The sequence below is a fragment of the Myotis yumanensis genome, unplaced genomic scaffold, assembly GCF_028538775.1.
Source record: "Myotis yumanensis isolate MYYU_CA2020_CCGP unplaced genomic scaffold, mMyoYum1.0.hap1 SCAF_16, whole genome shotgun sequence".
Taxonomy (NCBI): domain Eukaryota; kingdom Metazoa; phylum Chordata; class Mammalia; order Chiroptera; family Vespertilionidae; genus Myotis; species Myotis yumanensis.
Window position 1 is genome coordinate 29,395,287 of NW_027223767.1, and position 27,923 is coordinate 29,423,209.

General features: G+C 42.6%; 1 long non-coding RNA gene across 2 annotated transcripts; it reads left to right on the forward strand.

Annotated features, from left to right (window-relative positions):
• The first annotated feature begins 807 nt into the window (after positions 1–807).
• Positions 808–16,717, forward strand: LOC138994793 (uncharacterized). Of its 2 annotated transcripts, none has more exons than XR_011468473.1 (4): positions 808–887; positions 2,117–2,143; positions 7,651–7,706; positions 15,681–16,717. It is a non-coding gene; the product is annotated as an uncharacterized lncRNA (long non-coding RNA). The 2 variants fall into 2 exon arrangements; XR_011468474.1 differs by lacking the exon at positions 15,681–16,717 and adding an exon at positions 9,145–9,922.
• Positions 16,718–27,923: the final 11,206 nt, after the last annotated feature.

Sequence of the window (27,923 nt, forward strand, 5' to 3'; positions counted from 1 at the left end):
TCAAGGCAGATAGATATTCCCCCTTTACCCAGTGGTCTTGTTATAACATCTATCACAATGCATCAGGTCACCTTCTAAAAACCTTTCAATGCATCTCACTGCAGACTTTATCCAAGTGTCTATGCGCCTTTCATAATCTGGCTGCTTGCTTCCTCTTGTAGCTGGTCCAGTCCACTCTGCACCTCACCCCATTGAACATTTCAGTTCTCCAGCTACGAGAAGCGCCTTCGGCTCCTCTACTGCCCCGGGCACTGCCCCACCGAGCACCTTTGCACTTGGCTGGGCACTAGGCCTGTCCTGCTCTCCCTGGCTGGTGCCTCTCAGATGTCATCTTCTTGGAGACCCTTCCCTCCCACACGTCCAGTAAGCCCTCCAGTCACTCCAGTCACCACCCGCCCGCCTCAGCTCACTCTGCCTGTCATGACTTTCACCTAATTTATAACCCAGGGTTACCTTGTCGGTGTGTATCACCCGACTTCTGTACGGCTCTGCTCTGTAGCGGGGGTGGGGCTGGGGTGGGAGTAGGCGGGTGGTGGGAGCGCTGAGGGGACCTGCTCCGGGATGACCCCGCGCGGACCAGCGCTTGACGGCACGGCCAAAGGATTACATCTTTGGTGGTCATTTCTCAGAGTCAGGAAGTGGAAACATTTCTAAAAATTCAGCAGTTAGTGCTAACTCCCTAGCACTCCATAGTCTGTTTTGGGAAGAATGAACCTGCAGGCAAAGAATCCCGGAGTGGGCGGGGCCAAGGAGAGGTCAGGTGCCGAGCTGGCCCCGCCCCTCGCACAGCCTGGCGCAGGCGCAGTGCCGCTGGCGACTCCAGGGTCTGCGCGGAACCCTTCAAGGTGGAACGCGGGAGTCGGTGCCCTTTGCGAATCCGACCGACAGTAAGAAAACCATGGCGGTTTGGGAGCTGTGCCCAGGGTGGAGGGAGTATGGAGACACGGCTTCCGGGCGACGGGGCGCCCCGGAGTCCAGCCTCGGCACCTCAGCCACCTCAGGTCCTCTGAGCGGGGCCCTTACTCCCAGGCACTGATTTTCGAGAGAGAACTCTCCACAGCAGCTCAGGTGGCCTCCTCGTGCTTCTCGAATGTTAGGATTTCAGACAAAACTGGTTCAGGAAAGGACCCCTCGGCAGGTGCCTTGGGGAAGAGGCGGGAAGGGGCGGTTTTGTTTCCCGGCTGACATTTCACTTAAATGTCCGGGGACCACCCACAGCGTCCTCGGGTGCTCCCAGCCTGGCCTCCCGGCTGCAGGGCCGCCCGACTCCCCTGCCTTCATGGAGGGTCATGCTCTTCAGCCAGGGATGCCCACGGGGCCCAAGGCCTGAGACCAGAGCAGCTTTCCCCGAAATCTCCAGCGAAGGGGCCCAGGTGCACACTCCCAGCTCCACCGCAGGAAGCACTGAACTCAGGGTAACAGGCTGCCATTTGCAGGGCTTACAGAACGCCTACGGATGCCTCGCTACACCCTTCCGCTGGGTCTGATTTTATTGTGGTTATTCTTGTTATTAGATAAAGAAACGTAAACTCAGGAGGGTGAAGGGACTTACTTAAGGTTCATGACAATACCGGTGGAAGCTCGAGGTCAAACCCAAATTTAATGATGTTAAAGCCCCATGTCATTTTATGCTGCCCCTTAATTTAAGAAATGTTCACAGGAAGAATCTTGCTTGCATTTACTATTATATGGTTTTAAGATATGTGTGCTTGACAAAATTTCTCATGCATTATAACCCAAAGGATGCTTTATCATCACTCCCAAACTGCCTATTCAGAACTCCCTTCAGTTCCCAGAAAAAATATTTAAAAATTCTTTATTTTTATTTTTTAAAAATATATTTTATTGATTTTTCACAGAGAGGAAGGGAGAGAGATAGAGAGTTAGAAACATCAATGAGAGAGAAACATCGATCAGCTGCCTCCTGCACATCCCCCACTGGGGATGTCCCCCCAACCCAGGCACATGCCCTTGACCGGAATTGAACCTGAGACCTTTCAGTCCGCAGGCCAACGCTCTATCCACTGAGGCAAACCGGTTTTGGCTGTTTAAACGTTCTTTAATGCATTGTAGAAACATTATTCCATTTAAGTGCTGTCCAATTTTACTTTCACAGAGCCCCAGAAGTATAGTGAATTACCAGGTATGTGCCTCAATTCAACCATCATTCTTTTTTCATGGATCATTTTATTATTATTAGCCATGACTTTTTAAAAAAATCTTTATTGTTAAAAGTATATCCTCCTTCCCCCCCCATTGACCCCTTTCAGTCCTCCCCCGCCCCCCACCCCAGGCCTTTACCACACTATTGTCTCTGTCCATGGGTTATGCATATATACATGCAAGTTCTTTGGTTGATGTCTTCCCACCTACCCAGTCTCTCATGGACCATTTTAATTCCTCTGAATGAATGAGTGAGGCTTAGATTTCCCAAACTTTTCATGTTATAATTATGTCTTCATAAGCCTCTCTGATTGACTTCATAATCTGGCTTTTTACTGACCTTGCTGCCTATTCTTACCCATGTTCCTTTCCTCATTGTCTTCACCTTTACTGAATCTGAGAACTCTCCTCAGATGTGACTCAGGTTGACCACCTTCACTTGTGTACCCTGCTCACCACCTTCTTCAATCCTGTTGCTGAAAAGATGATCAGCAGACATTAATTTTCAGACGCCGATCTACCTCGTTCAAGCCTGTGGCCATTTCACACAGCCACTCAGATGTTACAGGTACTCGAAAGATCAGGAAACAGTTACTTGGTATCCGTTGTAATACATTTCTTCCCCTCTCAATTGGACATTAAGACCTATTCATTGCATAAGCTTTAGGTTTTGAGATTTTCACAACATAAAGCCCATCACTGACAGAGTAATGAAGGAAATGTTCCACATGTTAATATATAGTTGAGAAAAGAGGGCATTGTAGATTTCTTTTTTTTAATTCAGGGCCTTAATTATTAGTGATTATTTGTACCTTTATATTTTTGGCAAGTACACATGATTAAACTCTTTATAAATTCAGAAAATGAATAATGTCTTAAAATCAAGGACAGCCCTAAGGCATCAGAGAGATTGTTTTTTTTTTCAGTATCATGAAGGAAAATGGTTGCCAGCAAGCAGTGTGGCCAGGTTATCCAAGGAGACAACTGTCTCTGCTCCCCAGGGACCAGCTTTGGAAGCTTCCTTGTTGTCCAGAGCTGCTTCACTGATTCACTGTACAGGCTGGCCTTCCCTGCAGCAGTCAGCATTTAAAAATTTGTCTTCAGCCCTGCTTGTCAGCAGTCAGCTTCAGTTGGAAAAAGTAATTTCATTTTCATATTTGCTCATTTCATTCATTCACTCAATCAAAGGACCATCAATCTCCCATCATATGCCAAGAACTGTGTTTGGTTCTGGAGATGAAAAAATAAGATAATGGTTCCTTCTAGCACTTGAAGAGCTTACAAACTAGTGATAGAGGAAGATGTACCAATAACTCAATAAAAATAATGCTTTGACTTTATTTGTATTATTGGAATTTTATAAATCCATTCATATACACGAAGTGCTCACATAACCGTGCTGGTATGTTCTGCAACTTTTAAGTGAAATGATGTAAAACAAAAACAATTTTACCATATAGATTAATTAATAAAATAAGAGTTAAGTTCCTGTGGACATTATAACGCAACAAAATGATGTTGAATTTGAGGACCTGCGGTACATTAAAAATTGAAATACACCTTTAAGGAAGGTCTAGGGATATGAGAAATCCACATGAATGTGTAAGTTATTTAGAGAGTTAACACTGAAGATTTGCATTCTGAAAACAGCTTTGAACCTTAGATGCAGATGAACTTTGCTTTAGTTGCTTATAAAATTTATGCAGAGGTATCTTCTAACAGGGGTCAGTAACTTGGGGAGGGGAGTGCTGCAAATTAAGATCCTACCTTGGTGGCAGGTCCATTTTTTCTGTTCTTCAGGTTATAGTCTGAAACAGGAGCTACAGGATGGGATGACTAAAACAATTTACTGCCTCTGGGTACCCATAACCCTATATTGGCATAGGCATGGCTTTCTAAGTTGTTCCATCATCATTTTCACCACCAGAGTTCAGTGCAACTTTTCAGTTAGCCAGGGCCCCTAGGAATGGTGCCGAAAAGTACTGGGGCTTAAAAAATAATACTTATAGTTTACTATGAACTTATTGCTTAAAATGTATCCTATTTAATATTCACAATCACTATGAAATTCATAAATTTCAGGTGTATTAAAAATAAGTCTCTGTGTCAGATTTGCGATATTCTTTTTTTTTCCAGATGAAATCTTTATTGTTCAGATTATTACAGTTGTTCCTCTTTTTTCCCCCCATAGCTCTCCTCCACCCAGTTCCCACCCCACCCTCCGCCCCTTCCTGTACCCCCACACCCCTTTCCCCCCCAGAATTGTTAGTCCACTCCCTTTCTATGCCCCTGGTTCTATTATATTCACCAGTTTACTCTGTTCATCAGATTTTTTATTCACTTGATTTTTAGATCCACTTATTGATAGATATGTATTTGCTGTTCATAATTTTTATCTTTACCTTTTTCTTCTTCCTCTTCTTAAAGAATACCTGTCAGTATTTCATATAATACTGGTTTGGTGGTGATGAACTCCTTTAGCTTTTTCTTATCTATGAAGCTCTTTATCTGACTTTCAATCTGAATGATACTTTGCTGGATAAAGTAATCTTGATTATAGGTTCTTGGCATTCATCACTTTGAATATTTCTTGCCACTCCCTTCTGGCCTGCATAGTTTCTGTTGAGAAATCAGCTGACAATCGTATGGGTATTCCCTTGTAGGTGACTGACTGTTTTTCTCTTGCTGCTTTTAAGATTCCCTCTTTGTCTTTTGCCCTTGGCATTTTAATTATGATGTATCTTGGTGGGTCCTTGTTGGATTACTTTTGTTTGGGGTTCTCTATGCATCTTGGACTTGTTAATCTATTTCTTTCACCAGGAAAGGAAAGTTTTCTGTCATTATGTCTTCAAATAGGTTTTCAATATCTTGCCCTCTCTCTTCTTCTGGCACCCCTATAATTCGGATGTTGGTACGCTTGAAGCTGTCCCAGAGGCTCCTTACACTATCTTCGTATTTTTGGATTCTTTTTGCTTTTCTGGTTGGGTGTTTTTTGCTTCTTCATATTTCAAATCTTTGACTTGATTCTGGAGATCTTCTTGTCTGTTGTTGGATCCCTGTATATTATTCTTTATTTCAGTCAGTGTATGCTTACTTTCTAGTTGGTCTTTTTTCATATCCTCTTACTAAATTTATAGGCGGTTTCTAGAAAATTCTTGAAAAACCTTATAACCGTGATTTTGAACTCTATATCCAGTCGTTTGCTTTCCTTCATTTCTGTCATTTGTGACCTGTTTCTTTGTGTCCGCATTTTTTATGCTGCCCTGTGTTGGTAGAGTGGCTTTGTGTGCTAGGTGTCTTATAGGGCCCAGTGGCTCAGCCTCCCCAATTACCTGAGGTGGACACTCTTGGTGCACCCCCTTGTGGGCTTTGTGCACAGTCTTGTTGTAGTTAAGCCTTGATTGTTGTAGGTATCACTGGGAGGAACTGACCTCCAGACCAATTAGCTGTGAGAATCAGCTGTGTCTACGGTGGGAGAACTTCTGTGCTGAAGACACCCTTCTGGGGCAAGACTTGCTTCAGTGGGGCTTTGGTGCTCACTGAGTCTGCGCCTGAGTGTGTTCCTTATGGATCTGAGGAGTTGTAATCTGGATGGTCCCACTCTGACCACTGGGTACACTGGCTCTTGGATCTAAGGAGGTGCTAATTTAGCCTCTGCCTGAGGCTACCCAGCAGGAGCTATGAAGATATCTGCAGATTCCCCTTTCTTTTTCTTTTCTTTTTTTTAAAAAATATATTTTATTGATTTTTTACAGAGAGGAAGGGAGAGAGATAGAGAGTCAGAAACATCGATGAGAGAGAAACATCGACCAGCTGCCTCCTGTACATCTCCTACTGGGGATGTGCCTGCAACCCAGGTACATGCCCTTGACCGGAATCGAACCCGGGACCCCTCAGTCCGCAGGCCGACGCTCTATCCACTGAGCCAAACTGGCTTCGGCAGATTCCCCTTTCTTGATTGGAGTTTGGAGGTGCCCAGATGAGTCCCAGATGTGAAGCAATGCAAGCTGCTGTGGCGCCTTGGGCTTTCTCTTGGAAGTTCTGGGTCTGTCTGGCCCAACTGCAGTTTATTAGGTACTTTTCAGATTGCAAAGGGCCAGGGCATTCATATGCAAAAGCCTCTGCAGCAGCTTGGGTGGGGCGGGGTCTCAGGGAATCAACAGGGTGGAGCAAGCAGCTATGGCTGATCCTCAGCCCTGCCCTAAGGGCCCCCCCAGCACTGAGTCTCAGTGTCCTGGTAATTGCTGCAGACACCCCTAAGAGAAAGCCGCCCTCGAGTTCTGAGTTCTGCCTGCTGCCAGACAGTCCAGGTTCTCCCTGTATGAGTCTAGGTCCCCAGAGACTCACCTGGAACTGGAGTTCAAAGCAGTCGGGGGCTTGTGACTCCCTCCTGCCAGCCCTTGCCTGTGTGCCTCTGTACCTCTGCACTTTACCTCCGTACCTCCTCTGAGTCTCAGTGTGCTTTTCTCTTTTTTTCAAGTTGTAGTATTTCCACTCAGCCAGCCTTCCTGTGGTTCTGGATGATGTCCTTTTTGTCTTTTAGTTGTTTTTTGAATTTGTTGTGTGAGGCAGCAATTTCCAGTGTTTAACTATGCCGGCATCTTGGTTTCTCCAGATTTGTGATATTCTGATGTCTATGTCTTTTGTCCTATGGTTCATCTTGGCATCAGACATAGGGCAGTTCAACATGACGCCCTTGCCCTAAACAGCTCCCAGTGCTAACTAAGAACTGGCAATTTACTACATTGTTTTCAGTGATTGTTCAAAAGGAACCATCAAGGTAAACTTTGTGGATTTTCTTTGGCTAACTCCGTGGTTGGCAAACTGCAGCTCACGAGCCACATGTGGCTCTTTGGCCCCTTGAGTGTGGCTCTTCCACAAAATACCACGTGTGGGTGTGCATTTACAGTGCGATTGAAACTTTGTGGCCCATGCGCAAAAGTCGGTTTTGGGCCTGGGCGAGTCTATTTTGAAGAAGTACTGTTGATATTTGGTTCTGTTGACTAATTAGTTTGCCGACCACTGAACGAACTAGACTCCTTTCAACATTGAAATTCTAGACTTTAGAGACAAGAATAGACCTGGGATGTGGGGAGGAGATGTGAGAGGCCTGTAAGTGGAAGTATCTGAGTATTGGACTGCCAGCTAGAATTCATAATAATTTCATAGACTTGGGTGATGGTGTCCATAATTTTCTCCAGTATTTGTATGGTACTTATAAAAACAATTGTTTATATCTAGTAATTCATCTGCAAGTCTTACTTGATTTTGAAGCTGCAGAACACCTCAACTGATAGCTGGGATTATTGGAATTTAGTTTTTATTTCTAATAACAAAACATTTTGAAGTCTACATTGAGACTCTGGGAAGGACCTTTACTTCAAAATCCTTACAGCTTCGGGATCTTTCTGACCTTGAAGAAAGGGAAAATGAAGGTATTGTGGTTGCATCACTTCAGAAGCAAAGCTGAAGTTCTGTGCTTTACAGGTAGTGTCATCCTGAGTGCAGGAGTCTCGGAGTTGGCATGGCCGAGGAGCGTTTGGGTAAGCTGGAGGAGGGTCTGTTTCTGGAATGTGTTGGAGTAGTGGGGACCTCTCCTTTTTTCTTTCATTTAAAACTCATCTTTTCGGATACATCATCAAGCTCTCCCCTTGTTAAACCACTAACTCTCTGAGCAGAATTTTTCTGCCTTTCAACACCGGTTTTTTGCCTGTTTGTTTTTGTTTTTTAATTTTAGGCAATACCTGAAAGAACCTTTAACTTTGAAATTTTAGAGATGACTTCCTGCTAGGATGCTTAGGAGGAGGGAAATTTTGGTTAAGATTTTGCTTCAAATACTGATCTCGTGTACCCTTCCATTAAAATTATCTTCCAAAGATTTAAATAAACTCTCATGAAAATATTCAATCCTTTGCCTCTTATAGAGGGGCTTGAGGAGAAAGAGTCAAATGTAAATAGGATATTCTGATCAGTACTGAGTTTTTTCCTAAAATCTATAGCACTTTGGCTTAGGGTTTTAAGTCAGAGGCAGGGCTGTTTGTGGATGGAGTGGATTAACTGCTGCCCTGGCCTGCTTGGGTTGCATAAGTTCCTCCCTCCGCCACCCCACGCCCCCCCCCCACCCCCGGCAATACCCTCGGGATCTCTTGGCATCAAAGGGTCAGGAGGGGGACACCTTTGGGTGCTCCCCTGCCTTCCTCTCCAGGCTGGAAAGGGAGACAAGGAGGGAGGCCCTGATGAGATATATGCCACAGTACAGAGCCACCTGGGCTACCTATAGTACCCCCCACACCCCCATCCTATCCCAACCTCACTGCATGCCCTATAGTGGTCCCTTCATGGGCTCAGTCTCTTCTAGGCTCCTTGGAGACATAGCTCCCTTGACTGACCATGCTCCACCCATTGTTAGTTCTGGTCAAATAGCCAGAGGGAAGAAAAATCTGAAGATGATCCAGAGGGACCTCAGCAATTCCGATGGGCCTTCTCCCTGCACCCATTTCTGCAGGCCTGCACCTCCTGCCTGGCCCCAGCACCTCCCCACTCAGCTCTCCCTTTTTCCTTGCCTGCACTCCCATCGGAGGGGCCAGCAGGGGCAGACCATTCAAGCAGCCCCTGCTCCAGCTCTGTGCCCCACATGGTAGATGCCCATGTGCTGGACCCACGGGGAGAGTTGCTCTGCTCCAGGCACCTAGGCAACAGCCGGGGCAAGTGGGCTGTTGCCCAGGCTGAGGTGGTGCCCAAGATGGGGCTAAGCTTGCCCAAGGGTAGTAGCCAGAGGAAGCCCCCCACCCTCACCCCCATCCCCAGCCCCCATCAGGTAGATGTGTATATGTGGATATGCTTTGGAAGTAAAAACTTTCTAGGGGTGGTTTAACATATTCCAAAAGCACATAAGGAAATGTGATAGGTGGATTTGTCCTGATGTACTGTCAGGGGAAGTTATTCTGATACTAGTAGCCCATCCTGCGATATCATGTGCAGTAGTCCACCTGCTGCTTCTGCGGGCGCCAGGGGGAACCGAGGTGCACCACCGGGAGCTGCGAAGCTTCCACAGGAGGCTGAATCGAGCCACCAGCGCTCACAGGAGCCGGGAGGGACCCGCGCCAATTCTGCGGGAGGCCAGAGGGAGTCGTGCTGCTTCCACGGGATGCGGGCCCACCGTCTCCTCTTCAGGCTTGTGCTCCATTGCGGAGGCTGCCAGCCAGCTCCCCCAACCTCCCGTCCTTGTCTGTGTCCACTCTGGCTCCAGGGGGCCGGCCCAAGTCCAGCACGACGGCTTGCCAGCCCTCCTGTCTCTGTCTCCATATTAGCCCAGGCCTCACCTGTGCGCACAACCTCCTGGTGTATGGTCATGACCTGTTATGGTGTCCTGGCCTAATTTGCATATTTCCCCCCCCCCCCCCTCTCTCTCTCTCTCTCTCTATATATATATATATCCTATATAATAAAAATCTAATATGCAAATTGTCTCCTTGACCAGAAGTTCAACCAGGGGGTGGGGCCAGCTGGTTACCTACCATAACCTACTTTTAGTTAAAAAGTTTTAATTTCAAACCATTCTTTGTGGTTACTTGAAGTCAGCGTGGCTTAGTTTGTTGAACTTTGTCCCATGCATCAGGAGGTGAGGGCAAATGCCCAGTTTCAAATTCAATTCTAGTAGGAGGGCAGGCGGTAGGCAGCTAGTATCTCTCTCTCTCTCTCTCTCTCTCTCTCTCTCTCTCTCTCTCTCTTTCTCTCTCTCTCCCTTTTCCTTCCTCTCTCTGAAATCCAGAACTAAAATAAATAATCAAGCATTTTTATTAAAAACACAACAAAAACCCCTTCCTAACTGTTGGCGAGCTATCAAGGAGTTGCTGGAGATAAAGAAGATTGTGTGAGCAGTAACTGCCTACGACTTCCCTCCTCAGGACTTTATTTCAGTGACCTGGTGGGGTCACTGCTCCATTCACTTGTCCTTCCTCAGCCTCTGTGGACCCCACTGCGGGTCATGTGTGTGTTCCTCCGCTCCCTCCAGCTCAGCCCAGCACCAAACCTACCTACTTCCTTCTGTGTCCAACACAGATCCTTCGACGCATGATTCCAAGTGAATGTACTGGTTCCTCTACTCCTGCAAAGAGAGGAGAGTCATTACTACATCACATTAAGTCATTGAGAGTTAAATGCCTGAGTGAGTGAAAGAAATTCTGAGTGAATAAGACTTAATAATAGACCTAAATGACCACAGATAACTGCTGGTGGCTTAGCAATATGAGATGCAGAATGGTGCCAACCACTCACAGGACAATAGCACAGCGTCCCCTAGTGGAGCAGTGGGACTGGGAAACAGGACAGCATGTTTTGTGGCAGGAGAAAGAAGGGAAACGCAGAATTCATATTTATCTGTTTTCTAGGAGGGCTTTTTCTGGAGAAAGCAGCCACCTTGGCTAAGGGATACATTTAGACTGCTCAATGCCACATACAAGCAAAACATGGCACAGAAGCTACATGACAAGGATTGTCTAATGAGGATGAGATTTTCTATAAGAATAAAGGGTAAATGGGGACAATTTGGAATTCTTTTCTGAAATGGTTAGGTGGGGTTCTAGGCAGAGTGTAAGGGCCTCCAATTCCTATGTGGTTAATTAGTTTGCGGATGCTGTTCTCTTGGTGCCTGCCCAAGTGACCTCCCAAAGTTCCTTACTGAGAATGAAAGGAAGTGTTTTTCTCTGTGTTGACCAGTGAGCCAGCAAATACATAGTGTGCTTAAGGCACAGCCTGGGAATGGGGATCAGTGAGTGTGGGGAATCCAGGAGGTGAGGAGAAACAAATGGGACCGTCCTGGAGACTCATTTCCTGTCCCCTTTCCGTAGCTCACCAGATCGCTAGCTCAGCAGGTACCAGCAAGTAATGGAAAAATAGTCCCCTTTTCCAATGAGATAATTTCTTTCATCCAACAGCTTTCATGTTGGTGGTATAGATGTCCCTGCCTCACCTTCCCTATAAGCGTGATGCATTCCATGCAGGCTCCCTCTCCACAGGACCTGTAGCCATGGGACACATGGTCCAACTAAGTCTGGCCTAATCCTCTTCTATGGAAGCACCGGGAGGTGGCTGAGGTGGGGACCTAGATGATGCAGGGCGGAAGGGACAGCAGTCATAGGAGATAGCTGCTGCCAGCTCCTCCGCTACATCCCCCCCCCCCCCCCCCCCCCCAAACCAGACCCTGAGCTCCTGGGGCCATTAGGCAGTGATGGCGAACCTTTTGAGCTCTGTGTGTCAGCATTTTGAAAAACCCTAAATAACTCTGGTGCCAGATCACATATAGAAATATTTTGATATTTGCAACCATAGTAAAACAAAGATTTATATTTTTGATATTTGTTTGGTATGTTTAAATGCCATTTAACAAAGAAAAATCAACCAAAAGAATGAGTTCTTGTGTCATAGGTGCGCCTCACTGCCATAAGGGGCTCCATGGCACAGATCCAAATAGTGTGTGGTGTACGTTGACCACAGAAGGAGAAGAGGGGAAGATGGTGAGGAAGAGGAGGGGAGGATGAGGAAGAGGCCAACGCGGCCAGTGACTGCAGGGAAAGCAGCTTCAGGAGGCACAGCGCCTACAGGTACCCACCCAGCCCATGGCTGAGGGCTCCTGCCCACCACCTCTGCCCTCACTGGAGTTCTCCCAAACCCGAACCCCAACCTCCACTCCCCCGACTGAGGGGAAATGCCAGGGCACATCGAGTGACACTCACACACAACAAAAACACACACAGCACAACAGAAAAGCACATCTACATCTACCAGAGGACAGAGGCAAATTGTTCATGGAGGTTGCATTGTTGTAGTTTGTAGGCCACATACTGGCTCGCTCTTTCTCTGCCCCCAGCCCTCCCATTTTCCTCTTTAATGCTGTTCTCTTGGTGCCTGCCCAAGTTACCTCCCAAAGTTCCTTACTGAGAATGAAAACAAGTGTTTTTCTCTGTGTTGACCAGTGAGCCGGCAAATACATAGTGTGTTTAAGGCACAGCCTGGGAATGAATCAGGTGAATTATCACATTTGTTTTGGCTTTGCTTGCAGTGTCTCCATGAGGCAGGACCAAAACTTTGGCACATGGATCCACTGCATTCATTTTTTCTCCCCTTGTGTTGGTTTGGTATTTTTGGGATGAAAGAAGCCTCTTGTTTTGCAAACCTCTCTGTGTTTCTAATGTGGTTTCCTTTAGGTTTTTATTATGTATCTGTTCTTTAAAAGGGACTTAAGGATTTAGAGAGGTTGTCTCCCTCCCTGTTCCCTCTTTTTCTCTCTCCCTCTCCCTCACTCTCTCCCTCTCCCTCTCTCCTCTTTCTCACACACACACACACACACACACACTCCCCTTTGCACGCCTAGCTGTGTGGTTTTAAAATTATGTTGAGGAAATGGATCAGTTTGGGTTATGTCAACCTAAGAAATATTCAAACCTGTAAGAATTTTTGTGAGTTTGTTTGAGCCAAACTGACAATTGCTGGGAAGCAAAATTTCAAAGGATTGAGAAAATGCTCCAGAGAATGGCAGTTTTGCACCTTATTTGATACATTACAATCCAAATAAGAGTTACATGGGTTAAATCCATTGGTGATAGAATAAAAAGTAAAATGATAGACACATACTTTTTTTAAAAAAATATATTTTATTAATTTTTTAAATATATATTTTTAATTGATTTTTTACAGAGAGGAAGGGAGAGAGATAGAGAGTCAGAAACATCGATGAGAGAGAAACATCGATCAACTGCCTCCTGCACATCTCCTACTGGGGATGTGCCCGCAACCCAGGTACATGCCCCTGACCTGAATTGAACCCGGGACCCTTTAGTCCGCAGGCCGACACTCTATCCACTGAGCCAAACCGGTTTCAGCATATTTTATTAATTTTTTACAGAGAGGAAGGGAGAGGGATAGAGAGTTAGAAACATCGATGAGAGAGAAACATTGATCAGCTGCCTCCTGCACACTCCCTACTGGGTATGTGCCCACAACTAAGGTACAGGCCCTTGACCAGAATCAAACCTGGGACCTTTCAGTCCGCAGGCCGACGCTCCATTCACTGAGCCAAACCTGTTAGAGCGGCACATATTTCTTTTACATAGGTGGGTACAAGATAGTTAATAGTCAGCAACTAATTCAATAACAGTGAGGGCATTTGTGGTCTCCCTTCTAATGTGGTACCTGTGCTTTGAGGGGTCTAGAAAAAGGAAATTATTTTGAGATTCCAAAGGAATGTTATGGTAGATGCAAAAAGACAACATACAGGCTTAGGAAGGTGAAAATTGAACTTAGTCAGGTAAGATTCTAGCCTAGAACATGACTACTGCTTTTAGTTTTAAATTGAGCCCTAGCCAGTTTGGCTCTGGGATAGAGTGCTGACTTGTGGACTGAAGGGTCCGGGTTTCATTCCCGGTCAGGGCACCTGTCCATATTGTAGGCAACTAATCAATGGTTCTCTCTCATCCTTGATGTTCCTCTCTCCCTCTCCTCCCTCTCTGTCTGAAATCAATAAAAATATATATTTTTTAAACAGTTTTAATTTCAGATCATCCTTTGTGGTTATTTTAAGTCTCTGAGTTAGTAAGGCTGCCACACAGGCACGGGAAGAAGACCACGGCCCCAGCACCGCTCGGTATACAATGTTTCATTTTAGCTCGCCATTGTACACTCAATCTTTAACTTAAAGATCAATATAAGTCTTTGTAAATTTAGTTGGCATTACTAAATTATTTTCTTAATGATTTTTATCCAATTAGAGTCTTAATCGGAAATAACTTTGTTCCCTCAACACCAGGCAAGTCCTTGCTGGCTTTATGCTTAAAATTCCAAAAAATATAGGAGAGGTCAGAGAGTTGTTGGCTGGCTTACCAGAACTCATTGGAAAATGCAACCAGACTTTGTCAAAAATAAAATAAGGTGGCAGAGAATCTTGCACTCTTTGAATGGACTGGAATTACAGCAAATTTCAAGAGCTTGCTTTCAATGGCATTTGTGGCTATGAGTTGGTTTATTACTTTAACATCAGTGGTTCTTTAACAAATAGTATAAGGGTAAACAAATAACAAAAATTATGTTTTCTTATTCATTTATTTCCCAGAAAAACAAGCCACTTGATCTTTGAATTTGTTAGCTGTTTTCAGTTGATTTTTTTAAGTCTCTGCCTTAAATGGTTTTGTTAGTGCAAGCATGTCAAACTTGCAGCCGGCAGGCCGCACATGCCTCATTCCCACCAGCCACGAGTTTGACATGCTTGCTTTAGGGGAGTGTTCTTTCTTGCTGTTTTATGGCTAGCCAGCATTCCCATGGGCATAGACAGCATTAATTAGTCAGAACAATAATACTTATCCTATGATGTAGATTTTGCCAGCCAACAAGAAAGGATTTTGGAATTTTCAGTTATCTGGAGCTTGATTTGAGTTTCTGATTTTTCTTTCATCATTTTTTCCTTGTAGCTAGAGTCCTAGAACATAATTTCATTTTTTAATTAACTGACCTTATCTGGGGCTCTTCAAGTTCTTCGTCTCTGGTGGATTATGAATCAACTCCCTGGGGTGGTTGGAAATACACAGATTTTATCCTGACAGCCCCAAGCTGTGAATTAATTGTGGGGTCTGGCTGAGAAATGTTCCTTTATAAAGGTAATAAATAGCCTGGCTGCCTCAACCTATGAACGATCAGATCATGGTTTGATTTCCCGTCAGGGCAGATGCCCAGGTTGTAGGCTCAAACCCCAGTGTGGGGTGTGCAGGAGGCAGCCAGTCAATGATTATCTCTCATCATTGATGTGTCTCTCTCTCTCTCTTTCCCTCTCTCTACTTTTTTGAAATCCACAAAAAATATATTTTTATAAGGTGATAATTCTTTTATTCTCTAAAGATTAAGGGAAGTTATTTATGCATATGCTATTTTCAATTAGCTTTATATTAATCAAGAGACCTGAGAAGATTTCTCAACCCACTAATCACTGAAGTTCAAAACCATTCCTGAAGAGTAGTTGGAGTCTGTATTAGTTTGATAGGTCTAGCGTAACCAAGAACCACAAACTTAGCTTAAGTCCAAAATTGAAATGTTACGGTTCAATATTTATGTCACCCCAACCCAAATTCATATGTTGAAACCCAATGACCAATGCAAGAGTATTATTTCATTTGGCAAGTAATTAGGGTTAGATGAGATCATAACGGTGAAGCCCTCATGAATGAGAATAGTGTCCTTGTCAGGGTCATGAAGAGCTTGCTTCCTCTCTGTCTACTCTCCATGTGAGGATGCCATGTGATATCAGTTGTGTACTGTAGGCAACCGATATATTTCTCTCTCATATTGATGTTTCTCTCTTTCTCCCCCTCTCCCTACCCCCTTGTCTCTCTTTAAAATCAATAAACATATCTTTGGGTGCGAATTTTTTAAAAAAATCAAACATGGAAATTGAGAATTTCAAGAAAATGGCAACATTTTTGAACTGTAAAGTGTGTCCCACTCCACACCACTCTAACTGGTGTATTTTGTAGGTCAGCTATTTTTCCAGGAAGCAGTATGGCCATGGGAGGAAGACTCTCAGATTTCAGCTTTGAAGAGGAGCTCAGATTGCCAGACTGGACTAGCTCTTCTGAATTTCCTGAGAATAAAGTATGGTAGCAACCATCTCAGGTAGAAACTGTAGTTTAACTCTAACCCTGCTGTTTGGCTTAACAATAGAAAAGTTATTTTGATTTTCTGAATTATAGAAATCATCCCATTCGATTGGATGCCTTTTGATTGTAATGTGAATATCCCATTGATTGTGATCTTACTGGTTTTAGGAAGCACATTCTTCTAGTCCCCAAAACCAGGACAGCACATTTACTCTAAATTGCCTCGATGGCTCTAGATAATGTGTTCCTGGTGACTCAGTGGTCCCAAGAGCCGAGGGCTCTAGATAATGTGTTTCTGTCAAGGCAGTGATCCTGAGACCCAAAACTATAATTAACATGCTTAATTCTGCTTCTGCAAACTGCTTTTTTGCCAACCAGGTTCCTCATCCCAAACCCTGGGATGTACTCAATACCTTTGTGATTTTTGCCTCTATAGAACTGGTATTGCGGCCATCTTATCAATTCGAGATTTGGGAGAGCGAAATGCCCCCTCAGAGCCCCGGATTGCAATAAACGTGACTCTTTAATTTGACTTCTTGAGGCGTCCTTCTGTGATTCGTGGGGTACATTATAACAAGATGCCAGGCCCTGTGGCTTTCTTGGAGAGCTCTTCAATACTCCCCTCCTCCCCACCTTCTTTTACACCCCCTCCCTACATCCCACCATGCCTGGGCTCTGGGGCTACCCAAGTGTGCAGTCCAAATCCTGCCTCACTGTGAGTGGAAAGGGGAGACCCAGAGGGAGATAGTTATCTTTTCTTCAGGTGAAAGGAACCACTTGGTCGCTGGTGATTTTGGGGAAAAGGCTCCCTCTTCTGTAGGCACTTCAGCCCAAGAATAATAAAGGTTGCCTAAATAAAGGTTAGAACTTTAGGTGGGGGAGGGGTGCTTGGTTGCTAAGGGGCACATGCAGGACAGGGCTGCCAAATGTGACATGGCTGCCAATTGTGACATGGCTGCCAATTGTGACATGGCTGCAAATTATTGGGCTCCTGCTCAGCTCAGGGACTTGGTCCCACTTCTCTGGGTTGCGTGTACGTGCCCCAGTATTTTGGATCGCTCCTTGTGCTCCAGTCTCCTGGATCGCTAATTGTGCTCCATTATTTTGGATTACCTCTTGTGCCCCAGTCTTCTGGGTCACTCTCCTTGCCCCATTCGCCTTGGTGGCTCACTGTGCCCCGGACCTCTGCCTGTCATGTCCGGGCTGCACATGTGGGCCCCACGGTTCCTGTTCCTATGGCAGCTGTTGTGGCTGCAGGTCCTGGCAGCTCCGATTCCGGAGGTGGCCATGGACTCTCTCCTGCTGACCCCCATGCCCCTGGGGCCCACCAAGCCCTGGTCTTGGGATCAGCAAAATCCTGCACACCTTGAACTTTCTTCTATCAACCATGAAGTCTCAGCTGTACTTGCAGAGGCCCCTGAGAAAACGGAACCTTCTCCAAACCCTCAGGAGGCTTTAGTTCAGCTTCCACCCCAACAAGAAGCTGCAACTCAGCCTGCAGTGTCCTCTGAGCAATTGAAATTTTTGTTGGACGACAAAGGAGATCAAGATAAGCAACAACCCTATCGTGAATATGTTCGCTCTTCAAAGAGATCAGTTCTACCTTCGGTGCCTCTTGAAGAGATAAAAAATTCTCACATCCATCAGGCTCAGCAGCCAACCTTTCCACCCGTAGACCTGGGACTCACCATCACGCCTGAACACACTTCGGGGGCTGCGGCTACAGCCCTGCAGCAGACTGCAGCTCCGCCAAAGCCCTCTGAGGTGACATTTCCCCCCCAAGTGCTGGTTCAGGCTCAGTGGCCAAGCATTCCACCCGTGGACCTGGGACTCACCATCACTCCTGAACACACTTCGGGGGCTGCGGCTACAGCCCTGCAGCAGACTGCAGCTCCTCCAGAGCCCTCTGAGGTGACATTTCAACAGGAAGTGGGGGTTCAGGGTCAGTGGCTAACCATCCCACCCGTGGACCTTGGACTCACCATCCCTCCTGAACACACTTCGGGGGCTGCGGCTACAGCCCTGCAGCAGAATGCAGCTCCTCCAAAGCCCTCTGAGGTGACATTTCAACAGGAAGCGGGGGTTCAGGGTCAGTGGCCAACCATCCCACCCATGGACCTTGGACTCACCATCACTCCTGATCACACTTCGGGGGCTGCGGTTACAGCCCTGCAGCAGACTGCAGCTCCGCCAAAGCCCTCTGAGGTGACATTTCCCCCCCAAGTGCTGGTTCAGGCTCAGTGGCCAAGCATTCCACCCGTGGACCTGGGACTCACCATCACTCCTGAACACACTTCGGGGGAGTCATCAGAGACAGTTCCTCCAATGACTGAACAGAGTGCCAGCATGAACATCTGTGAGCTCTGTTCCTGCAGTAATGGCACACTGTCATGTATTGGTTTTGGCTCCAAGCAGAGGCTCAACAGAGTGCCAGTACCAGAGCCCAGCACCTATAATGGCACCTTCACCATCTTGTAAGTATTGCCTTTCCTCATTTGCTCTCTGCATCCTGGCTGACATGGCAGCCTTTTGCTTGAGGTCTTCCTGGGCCTTCCTCATCTCCCCCAAACCAAGTTGAATGACTTTGTTTTTATCTTTGTTTGACAGCTATTCCTTATCTTTATTCTTCTTAATACTTCGTTCCCCCTTAACCAGTCTTTTGCTTGTAATTGCCCATATTATTTTTCCAAATTTTTATCCCTAGCATTTCATTCCTTAACCTCTACTGTCCTCCCACTTATGCTTCATTCTCTTTATAGCCACATGGCCCTCTCCCAGACTCATTGGTGGTGATACCACAAAGTGGTTAGGAGTAGAGATTCTACAACCAGAGTGACTGGGTTTGAACCCAGTACGCCTTTATTAGTGTTGAGACTCAATTTCCTCACCTGTAAAATGAAGATTATATAGTTACCTTTACATAGGATTGTTGTGAGTTTTAGAAGAGTTAATGTGTGTGTGTGTGTGTGTGTGTATACATATATATAATTTATAAAATTTCCTAACATATGTCTGTGTTCGCTATTATTATTTGATCCCTCAAGTCATATCTAGAACTTATCTTTGCCCCCTGGCTTTTTATATAAATGACCCATTTTGTTCCCAGCCCAGGTTTAAGTACTGTGTGAGCCACAGAAGTATGACTTTGTCTATGGAACATGACAGCGGTAGGGGGGAAGAAAGGGAATATACATAAAAAAGGAGGTGATATATAATTAAGTTCTAAAAGAAATACAGGCCAGAGGTGCTATAATACAGCAGAATCTTTAGTTATTGGTGTATGGAAGTCAGGGAAAGCTGCATGGATAACCCAGAAGTTTAGCTGGGACTTAAGGGAGGCTATGGTTTGGTAAAATAATGACTACAGTAGGGCAAAGGCATGGCTACAGGAATGAGCATGACTTAATAGACCAGTCTGGTTATAAAGAATTGGTTTAGGAAGTAGTGAAAAATATGATGATGAAAACTCTTGACTATCAGATCTAGGGGTTTCGAAGTTACACTGAGAAAAGGAGTCCTATTGAAAGTTTTCAAGTGAGAAACACAGATGAGTAAAAAAAAAGGGGGGGGGCGGTGTGGGGATTATTTCAGATTCCATAGGTAGAGTGATCTAGAAAGGAAATCTTGACTCAGGGAGACCGAGTAGAATACTCTAGGAGTTCAGTGGGAAGACTCTGAATCAGAATGTTGTGATAGAAGAAGAAAGAAAATCCTTGGAACACTATAAAGGAAGAACTGACAAGCTTTAGTAATTGACTGGAGTGAGTATGGGATGTACAGTAAAGAGAACGATCAAATATGACCCTGGAAAATTTCTGTCCTGGATGATGAGGAGAATGATGGTGGTATGACAGGTGGGCATACAGCAGTTGTGAAAGAGAACCAGTTTGAGGTGGTGAGCTCAGTTTGGGCTTCTTTCATTGGTGAGCATAAAGCAACAAGAAGGCTTCTGCTTGAGAGGAGATGTCCACTAGGCAGAGGGGCAGACAGATAACTGACTTTTTCTGACCTTCCTGAAAAATATGTAAACTGAATAGGTAAGTTATTGCTGAGGGATGAGGACAAAGCTAAAGATTCAAAGTCATCCACTGAGTTAGTGTTTGAAACTGAACCTCAGGAATTTAACAGCTTCTTTTAAACACTTGTAATTCATGGACACATTCTCACTGTTTGTGGGTTTTTAAAAAAAATACATTATTATTGATTTCAGAGAGGAAGAGAGAGGGAGAGAGAGAATGATGAGGTCAATGATGAGAATCAATGATGAGATGAATGATGAGAATCATTGATCTGCTGCTTACTTCACGCCCCCTACTGGGGATGGAGCCACAACCCAGGCATGTGCCTTGGACCAGAATTGAACCTGGGACCCCTGAGTCCACAAGCTGATGCTCTATCCACTGAGCAAAACCAACTGGAGCTCACATTATATCTTTATTAATTATGCAAACTGGAAAGCTGACAGATGTGGAAATTAGAAAGCTTGTGTTTCCTGCATTTAAATATCAAGGTTGCAATGATTGTTTTACTTATTCTGTTCATTTGTTTCTTACTTATTCAATGATATTAACTGTTTCTTTGCAGAAACTTGCAAGGAAACGCCATTTCTTACATTGGTAAAGATACGTGGAAGTCATACCATTTGGTTGAGAAACTGTGAGTATATTCTCTCCATACGTAAATTTAAAAAAACTAACTGCATTGTAAGAACTTCTTTGTCCAGAATTTTGAGGTCAGTAGCTCTGAGAAAAGGTATTTCCTACTCTGTATCCCAAATCAAGTCTATTGATTGCAATTCTGTTCATTTTAAAAAATTAAATTTGGTAGGCCCTCTTTATAATCACAGTCAATTGAAACTTATTTTCTATTATGATAAGCAACACATGATTATGTTTTTTAATATATGAAAATTAGATAGCAGATATACTGAAAACCCTGCTTGTGTCCTCATCCCCACCCGAAGGTAACTGCTTCTCTATGTTTCCTATATTTCCTTACATATCCTTTTCAATGCATTTGCCTACATACATATTTACAGATAGCAAAATAGGTATGTTATGTGATTTTCATATCTTTCTTTACATAATTGATAACATCCTACGTCTTGATTCTTTCTCCTCATAATATATCTTACACATGTTTCCTTCTTGTTAGAGAGAGGGTTACCCAATTCATTCAAACTATTTCAGAATATTTCATAGTTTAATAATCCCCCTATTGATGGATATTTAGATTATGTCCAGTTTTCTTGTTACATGTATTTGATGCAACATACATTCTTGTCCATGCATCTTTGGGACCATGGGCTGGTATTTATGTAGAATAGATATTTAGAAATGGAATTGTTGGGATGAAACTATATTGATACAGCATTTAATTTTCCTTAAAGAAATTATGCCAATTTATACACCACTAAGTGGGCAACTACAGTATTTATTGTCTTCTATCCTTCCATCACTAGATAGTCTCCATTTTTTGGCTGATCTAATGAGTGAATAAAGGCGGTCCCACCTAAGTTTGAATTTTTCTGATTACTTGTGAATTCAGATACTTTTATTTATTGAACATCTGTTTCTTAAAAATAATTTTTTATTGATCCCAGAAAAGAAGAGGGAGAGAGAGAGAGATAGAAACATCCATGATGAGAGAGAATCCATTGATCGGCTGCCTTCTGCACACTCCACACCGGGGATTGAGCCCGCAATCTGGGCATATACCTCCACTTGGGAATCAACCGTGACCTCTTGCTTCATAGGTTGACATTCAAACATTGTGCCATGCTGGCCAGGCAGGTTTGGAGATTTCTAAGTCAGCTTGAGATTTATACCTTGGAAAGAAGAGGTTCCTAACTTAGAGTCAGTGGACCCCCCACTGCACCATTTCTTACCATTTTTCCTCCCAAATATCTCTTGGTTATCTGCAGAAGCCTATGTTCTTGAGGACTATATTTTTAAAAGATGTATAAGTTAAAATATATATGAAAATAAAGGAAAGCTATTATTAAAATGTGTATTTAAAAACATTTTTTATTTTCCTATGATTATTCATTTTTTAATCCTCCCCTGAGGATATTTTCCCTTTGATTTCTGGAGAGAGTGTAAGAGAGAGGTAAAGACAGAGAGACATATCAATGTGAGAGAGACACATTGATTGGTTGCTTCCTGCAGGAGCCCCTAACAGGCCTGGGCTGGGGAAGAGCCTGCACCCCAAGGTATGTGCCCTTGACCAGAATTGAACCCGGGACCTTTGGTCAATATGCAGACATTCTATCCACTGAGCCAAACCAGCTAGGACTAAAATATTTTTAAAAAAATAGATTATTGAAAGGCCAGCCACCATGGCTCAGTGTTGAGTGTCAGCCTAGGAACATCGAAGTCACTGTGGGATTCCCATTGAGGACACATGCCCAGTTGCAGGCTCAACCCCCAGTGGGCTGTGCAGGAGGAAGCTGATCAATCATTCTCTCTCATCATTGATGTTTCTCTCTCTCTTTCTACCTCTTCCTTCCTCTGTAAAATTAATAAAAGTATATTTTTAAAGTAAAACAATAAAAATATTATTGATACTACTTCTCTTTTTTATGTTTTTCTTTAATCCTTGTCCTAAGATATTTTTTCCATTACTATTTTTCAAAGAGAGTGGAAAGAGGGAAAGAGAGAGAGAGAGAGAGAAAGAGAGAGAGAGAAAGAGAGAGAGAGTGAGAGAGAGAAAGACATGAGAAAGAGATATCGATTGACTGCCTCCTGCTGGTTTGGGGCTAGGGATTGAACCTACCACCAAGGTATGTGCCCTTGACTGGGAATCGAACCCATGACCTTTTGGTTTGTTGGCCAACACTCTAACCACTAAGCAAAAGCAGCCATGGCAAATCTGCTCCTCTCATAAGTAACACAAGCTATAGTGGTTGATCTGATAACTATTATAACTTTAATGTAGTGATGAGAATAAATGTTATTTTGAGATATCTGCAACAAATATATTATATGAAAACATCTGTGAATTTATTGGAGACCCAATGAAGTACTATACTGTTAATCTAGTATGGTTTGTTGCCTACATTCACAATGTAGGGCAATGCTAATTTTTGGTAGCTGTTTGTGAAAATAGAGATGTAATTTTATTTCCCATTCAGGTTTGGCCCCCTGAATTCAATCCATACAATGCTATTCACCGACTCTGGCCTGAAGTGGTAATCAGCAAATGAAAATTAGATGCACACTTTGGCATGTATTCAAGAAAGTGTAGTTTTCTAGGGAAAGGGTCCATAGTTTTATGAAATTCTCACAGGGCTCTTGTCTCCAAAGATTAATAGTCACAAATGTAGAGGAGAAGAAAGACAGTTCCTTGCCTATAAAGCTGTGCTTATTCTCATGAGTGATAGTAAATGGATGATTTGTTTTAAACAAAAGTAGTAGACTGAAAATGATGTTTGTCATTTTCTGAAATCATGGAAAAAGTATTTATGGAACGTCTGCTATGTGCCAGGAACTGTTTTATGTGCCAGAATTACATGCTCAAGAACAAAGTAGACAAATTACTCCATTTTTCAAGGGGTTTACAAGTATATAATATGAAAATGAATACCTATATATATATATATAAAAGCCTAATATGCATATTGTCCCCATGGGAATTCAACTGGGAGGCCGATGGCTTGCTAAGATGTGCGCTGACCATCAGGGAGTGGTGCGAAACAAATGAAGGAAGGCCCTGGCCAGCAGCCAGCAACCAGGGAAGGGAGGCCCTGGCCAGGCAGCCGGAAGGTCCCAATTAGCCCTGATCACCAGCCAGGTATATGGACCCTACCCTATGCCTGAATTTTGTGCACTAGGCCTATATTGTGTATATATATACACACATATATACGTATTAACTAGGTACATATCATTTCAAATATTGGTAAGTTCTTTGGAAAGAAAGAAAGCTGAGTAAAGAAAGTGAATCCATTTTAGAATGCTATATTGTTTGCAAAAGAGGATGGGAGAAGAAAGGTTTGAAAAAAAACAGATTATCTTCCTTCAATTAAATAAAAATTAGGGTATTTCGCGGGCACCATTACCCGGGTTTCCCCATATATATTTCTGTGCAGGAAATAGTTGTAGTTATTTTGCATTTTGATCCAGATATAACCTTTTCATTTTTCAGAAATCTCAGTGCAAATAATTTGAGAGAATTACGTAAAGATTCATTTGAAGGCCTGGCTTCCCTCCAGTATTTGTAAGTTAATTGTATTTACTTATGAGATTTTAGTTATATTATCTATAAAATAAATAAGGGGTTCAAATGAAAAAATTTCTACAATTTCTTCCAGCAATAAAATTCTACAATTCCATAAGTCTGTGTAGCTCATCTCTAGCATTTAATATCTCCTATGCATTTTCAGTTTCAGTTTTGCCCTCTAGACAAAATATTGATAGGAAAAACTCTTCAGTTATGGAGTAAAAGTGGTGATGAGGTCTGAGTAATGATACACACCATTATGAGCCTTGTTATGTAAGGTTTATATACCATCTGCTTATATTTATATTTAGTTTAGGGCCCAAGAATCAAATTGGGCCTATGATTGCTCATTACATTTTTTTAATTTAAATTCTTTATCTTTTAAAGTATTACATAAGTATCCTTTCCCCCACATTTACCTCTCCCCGGCCACCTCCTTCCTCCCCCAGATTGTTTGGTTCTTACAGCACATAAGTTAAGAAGGATTTTCACACTTTTAAAGGACTTTGAAAGAAAAGAAACAAAGAAGAGTATGCAAGACAGACTATTTGTGGCCTGCAAAGCCTAAAATATTTACTGTCTGCCCTTTACATAAAAGGTTTTAAAATGTTGATTTAGTAAAATGAGAGGAATTTAGCTTAACCTCAAATTGCCTCCTATAGGACAAGAAAAGATAAAGCATTTACATTAATTTGAATGCCATTAACCCAAAATTTTTTTATAATTGATTCTAAATTAGATTAACATTTACAATTAAATGTTTTAGCAGATGACTTATGTAAAAAATATTATTAAGAGCATATTATATTATGAAGAGAGCAGACTGGTGTTGAGGATTTCAATGCAAGAATTGGTATACCAATAGTAAAAGTAAATGTTTAAAATGATGGTTAAGTGGTATTAGAAATGTCTCCACTAAGTAAATATATCAGAAATGCCCCTAACTTCACTAATTACAAAATAAAAATCTCTTCAGCCTCCTTGTCAAGGAAGAAATGCTTGCCTAGTATCATATTTACTTAGAAATAGGGAGATGTTCGTTAGTATAAAAACTCAACTATGATTCTTTGTCCATGGCACCCAGAGCTGTGTCTGTCATTAATCCTTATTAGGCTAATGAATGATGCTATTTAGCAAATGGATTCTTTCTGCAAATATGGAAGGCTTCAGGCAAGTAGGTATAAAGAGCCTCACATGACACTAAAAATAGTCATTTGTATTATCAAACCTTTCAAACTTCAGAGGGACATCCACTTTTATATTGGTCTTCTTGCTATCTCGCTTTCAAACCTTCCATACAGTTTGGAGGAAATAAAATGAAGTAAATAATTGCTCAATAGGTTATGTCATTCATTACTTCTACTGTGAAATACTTTGTAAGCTACCTATTTGATGCTAGCAAAAAATATTCCCATCCATTAAAAAATGCCTATCAATAAGCAATCTAAAACAGAACATGCCAAGCACTGTACCTAGAACTATAGGCACAAGATAAGTATGTCAGGGTTCCTACCCTTCTGATAATTCATGCTCTCATAGGGAAAATAAACATATTAACTCAAACCATACAGCACAAGTACTAAATGGAAGACTATGTGCTGCAGTGGCACAAAAGAGGGAGCCATGAAATAATAAAACTACATTTCTTTTAAAAATCATTTTTCTCTCTACTTCCCAGCTATTTGTTTACTTGATAAATATTTCAGTTTGCACCTGTTTGCATGTCAGTAGACAATGCTGATGAGCAAGACCCAGTCCATACTTTAAGGAGTTTATACTCAGAGGAGATAGGATGCAAAAATAACTCTATTAAAATTTTGTAAGAAATGAATATATAAATTGGTTTTGGTGACAGCAGAGGGAAAAAAGACTTTATGTTGGATCAGCAAAGATGTCAGTAGAGCAGTGCTGTTTGAACACGACCTTGAAGGGCTTTTGGGGATCAATGGACAGACATCTTGAGTAGAATAAGCTTGCAAAAGGTGCTTGGGAAAATATACCTTGAGTAGCTGTAGAGTACACGTAGGCGGAGGAGGAGATTAGAGCCAGATCTTCTGGGGTTTTGAATACCAAGTACCAAGTTATCACAGCATTGCTCGAGGAGAAGCTTTAGCCTACAACAGAGTCACTTGGAGGGCTTGTTAAAACTCAAGCTGTACCCTCAGTTACTAATTCAGTCGATCCACAGTCGGACTGAGAATTTCCATCTTTAATAAGTTCCCAAGTGATGCTGACTTGGTATTTGAGAACCACTTCTGGAGTGTTAATCTGGTGATTGTGTGCAGGATGGTTTAGCAAAGGGGAGATTATAGATGGAAACACCAGTCAGAAGACAGTTAGAAAAGTGAGAAAAGTGAGGGACTAAAGTGGAATCAATGGAAATAAGACAGTCAATTATAGACAAGGGATGGAGTTTTCAAATAAAAATCCAGCACCATGTTGTGTTCTGTTGTCCGACCACAGTACAACTGAAGCCATTAAATACATGGATATTAAAACAATGTATAATAAGAAATGAATTGCTATTAGTATAATAGAAAGTATCATTAGTTCAACGTTCTGTATTAGTTCAAAGTTCTGTATTATTTAGAGCAGTCACTTCCTTTTAACTTATGTGAAAAGGCATCTTTTATTTCTTCTGGTATTGAATTTGTCTAAAACACAGAAGTAAACCAGGGAGGTGTGTAGATGTGAGACTATTTTTTTTTAATGTTAGACATTTATAAATGTACACGAAGATATAAACTTTAGCTCATAATCTAAATTTGATGAGACCACAAAGGGTCTTCTAATCAATTCTTCTGCTCTCAGGAATAAATACCTTCAAAATGTATCCAGATCTATAGTTGTATGTTGTATCTGTGAAGATCCTGATGGTGAGACTTTTGAGTGAGGGCAGTATAATGGGTTCTGGATGGTTCAAATCACAATTCTTAAGGTTTTCAGTTTAGACTAAACCTGTGTATTCAATATTATTGTAACGTCTACCAGTTATTCCTACTAATTACATACTAATAAGTAATTAAACATTATTTTTCTTTCACTTTTTCTAGGGACTTGTCCTGCAATAAGATAGAATTTATTGAAAAGAATGCATTTGATTCATTACCTCTTTTACAATATATGTAAGTTATAAATATAACCTCATTGTGTTTAGGAATTTCATAAAACATAATTGTAAACCTTTTTGTTATTTATTTTGAAGTAAGATTAAAATTTTATTACTAGAAAACTACTAAATTTATGTAGCAAATCCCATTTGTCTCTAGCATAGATTAGTGTGAGAATTCTGTCACATTCCGAATGAACCATTCTATCTGCACAGCAAAAGAAACCATCAACAAAACAACAAGAAAGCCCAGTGCATGGGAGAACATATTTGCCAATGATTTTTCCAATAAGGGTATAATCTCCAAAATTTACAGAGAACTCATACACCTTAACAAAAGGAAGATAAATAATCCAACAAAAATGGGCAACAGGTCTAAATAGACACTTTTTGAAAGAGGACATACAGAACGTCCAGAGACATGTGAAAACATGTTCAAAGTCACTAATCATCAGAGAGATGCAACTCAAAACAATAATGAGATAACATTTCAGACCAATCAGAATGGCTATCATCAACAAATCAACAAATGATAAGTACTGGTGAGAATGTGGAGAAAAAGGAACCCTCCTCCCCTGCTGGTGGGAATGCAGACTGGTGTAGCCACTGTGGAAGACAGTATGGACTTTCCTCAAAAAGTTAAAAACAGTATGAACCATACTATAGCAGTGGTTCTCAACCAGGGTGATTTTGCACCAGGTGACCCTTGGCAATAGCCAGAGTTGTAGTTGTCAGAACTGTAGATTTGCTACTGGCATCTAGTGGCAGAGGCCAGAATTATTGTTCAAGGC